This window comes from Capsicum annuum, chromosome 11, assembly GCF_002878395.1.
Source record: "Capsicum annuum cultivar UCD-10X-F1 chromosome 11, UCD10Xv1.1, whole genome shotgun sequence".
Lineage (NCBI taxonomy): Eukaryota > Viridiplantae > Streptophyta > Magnoliopsida > Solanales > Solanaceae > Capsicum > Capsicum annuum.
The window spans coordinates 173491782-173495513 of record NC_061121.1 but is presented as its reverse complement, the minus strand read 5'-3'; positions in this window follow the sequence as shown (position 1 = coordinate 173495513).

The window sequence follows — 3732 nt, the reverse complement described above, 5'->3', positions numbered from 1 at the left end:
GGTAGGTGACTTATCACTTGAAATTGATAAAGTGTAGGTACTTTAAATGTGATTTTTTTTGAATGTGGGTTAGTTTGGTGACTTAGGTGATGACTTAGTGATTCAAAAATGTTGAAGTTTAGGTACTTGAAATATGAATTTTTTGTTTTGAATGTGGTTTAGTTTGGTGACTTGGTAGGTGACTTAGTCACTTGAAATTGATAAAGTGTAGGTACTTTAAAGGTGAATTTTTGTTTTGAATGTGGTTTAGTTTGGTGACTTGGGTGATGACTTAGTGATTTGAAATTTACTAAGTGTAGGTACTTGAAATGTGAATTTTTGTTTTGAATATGGTTTAGTTTGTTGTTTTAGGAGGTGACTGAGTCACTTGAAATTGTTTATGATGTAGGTAATTTTTCATTTTAAATTTAGGTACTTGAAATGTGAACTTTTTGTGACTTGATCTAATTAGTTAAATCTAATTGATTCTGTAGATGGAACCTGATTATAACTGGATATATCAACAGAATAATGATAATAGAATTGGTATTAGAGAGGAATTTATTGATATGGAACCTGATTATAGCTGGATATATCACCAGAATAATGATAATAGAATTGGTATTAGAGAGGAATTCATTAAAGGTGTCAGACGATTTGTTGAACATGCTAAGACACTTGATGTTTGGTCATATTTTTGGGCTATTCTTGTCCTTGTGTTAGATGTGATGGTATAAATCTTTTAAAAGAAGAAGTTTTGAAGGAACATCTTTATAGAAGGGGGTTTCATGAGGACTTTTTAAGATTGCATACTATTAATAGTGATGTTGAGCAAAATACTGTTGTTGGAGAAAGTAGTAGGTCTATAGGGCATAATGAATATCAAGATACTAGGATGACAAAAATGGCGCACGATGCTTTAGGGATGCAACACAGGGGCAACATTAGGAAAAATGTCAAAGATATTTCTAATAGAGAAGCGGGCAAATTCTATGAACAATTGCGTGCTGCTAGTCATCCTTTTTTTGATGGGTGTTAGCACTTTCATTTGTCTATTGCTGTTAGATTATTAAGTATTAAATCTGACTGAAATATTGCTGAAGGAGGAATGGACTCAATGATAGACCTTATTAAAGTGTTAGTTGACCCCGGCTTAGAGGTTCCAGATTCTTTCTATAAGGCAAAAAGATTGGAGTCAAAGTTAGGTCTCTCCTCGATTAGAATTGATTATTGTGAAAATGACTGTATGTTATACTTTAAGGAAGATACTAACCTAGAGTCCTGTAAGTTTTGTCATCACCCTCGATATAAGCATGGTTGTAGTGAAAATAAAATTGCTATTAAGGTGATGCATTATTTACCTTTAATACCAAGGTTGAAGAGGTTGTATACTTCAAACCGCTCAAATCCTCATATAAGATAGCACAGTGAAAATAGAAGGCCCACTGGTGTTATGTGTCATCCATCTGATGGAGAGGCTTGGAAGCATTTTGATGTAACTTATCTAGATTTTGCAGCTGAGCCATAAAATATTCGTTTGGTATTATGTGCAGATAGCTTCTCTCCTTTTTTAGTTGGTGTTGTGCCATATTCATGTTGACCTGTATTTATCACCCCGTATAATCTTTCTCTTGAAATGTTAATGACTATTCCCTATATATTTCTGAATTGTCTTGTTCCTAGCCCGCGTAATCCAAAAAGAGAAATAGATGTTTACTTGCAACCTTTGATCGATGAACTTCAAATTTTATGGCATAAGGGGATTGAAAATTGGGACATCTCACTTAAATAGAATTTTAATCTGTGTGCATATCTAATGTGGACTATAAATAATTCTCCTTCTTATAGAATGTTGTCTGGGTGGATGACAATTAGAAAGTTGGCTTGTCCATACTGCATGGAAGAAACAAAATCTTTCATATTGAGACATGGCAGAAAATATTCATGGTTTAATTGTCATCGTTGTTTCTTGCCACCTAATCATGAATTTAGGAGACTCAAGAATGCATCCAGAAGGAATAAAAGGGAACATGATGGTCCACCTCCAAGGATATCTGGTCATGATATTTGGGAGATAGTTCAGGATTTTCCTAAAGTCAATGAGGAACCACTGTATAGGCTGGATGGATATGACGTTTCACATCACTGGACTAAGCAATGTATATTTTGAGTGTTGGAATATTGGCTAGATAATTTACTTAGACATAATGTTGATGTCATGCATACTGAGAAGAACTATTTTGACAATTTGTTCAATACAGTTATGGATATCACCGACAAAATAAAGGATAATCCTAAGGCTAGACATGACTTACCAAAATATTGCAAACACAGAGAATTACAATTATAGGAGGGGCCTAATGACAATGTTCTTAATCCCAAGGCTAGTTTTACATTCAAGTTAGACCAAAAACATCAAATATATGAGTGGGTCCAAAGTTTGAAGATGCCCGATGGATATGCCTCAAATTTAGGAAAGAGGATTGATATGGCATAAGGAATCTTGCTTGGAATGAAAAGCCATGATTGTCATGTTTTCATGGAACAATTACTTCCAATTTCTTTTATTCGTTTACCTGAAAACATATGGAAACCAATGGTAGAGATTAGTTTGTTCTTCAAAGACTTATGTATCACCATATTAAAAGAAGAAAATCTGGCGTGAATGAAAAGTAATATTGTTGTTATCACCAACAAGTTGGAGAAGATTTTTCTGTCAGCGTTCTTCGATGTGATGGAACATCTTCCCATTCACCTTGTACACGAAGCTTGGCTAGGCGGTCCAGTTCAAACTAGGTGGATGTATCCATTTGAAAGGTAAGAAATTACAACACATTTAAATTCATACATATCTTTTTTCAATATAGTAAACATCTAATCTTAAGATTGTGCAACACAATTGGAAAATTGAACAGGGGTCCCAAAAACAAACATAGGGTGGAAAGCTCTATAGTTGAGGCATATCTTGCAAGAGAAATGTCTTAATTTTATTTATACTACTTTCGTGATGAAGTTTCTTGTTCAAGAAACCGACCGAGTCATCATCAGGACAATGAGAATGAGCCTCATTTGCAATCGCTATCAATTTTTAATCAATCTGGTTGTAAGGCTAAAAAGATCATATTTCGCCAACTCACTCCCAAGGAACGCAAATCAACAACTTTGTATGTCTTGCTGAATTTCCCAAAAGTTGAGCCCTTTCTGAGGTAAGGAGATTAAAATTTTAACATATCTTATTTATTTACTCATTCCCTTAAGGAAACTAATTGTGTTTCGCATGTTGGATCTTCAGTTCATTTAAGACTCAATTCCATGAAAATCAAGTGTATGCATTCTTTGCAACATGGTTTACATATGAGGTTCTTAAGTGTATTAATATTTCTACAAATTTTAAAAATTTACACATTCCTCAAATAACATATATATATATATATATATATGTATAATATTTTTAGGTACACCAGTCACCAAATGCAGCCGCATACGATCATTTCTTGAGAGATATTTCCTTGGGTCCAGTTGAAGCTTATACAATGTCCTATTACCAGTAAATGGGTTTAAATTTTCCATAGAAGAATACTCCAGAACAAGGAAAACAAATAATAGTGGTGTTTGGGTTAAGGGTGATGATCATGTTGATTACTTTGCCATCATACACGAGATCTTAGAACTTGAGTATGCTGGTTTCTAAATAAAAAAATTGTCCTCTTTCGATGTAAGTGGTTTTATCCAAGCACAAGAGGCACAAGAGTA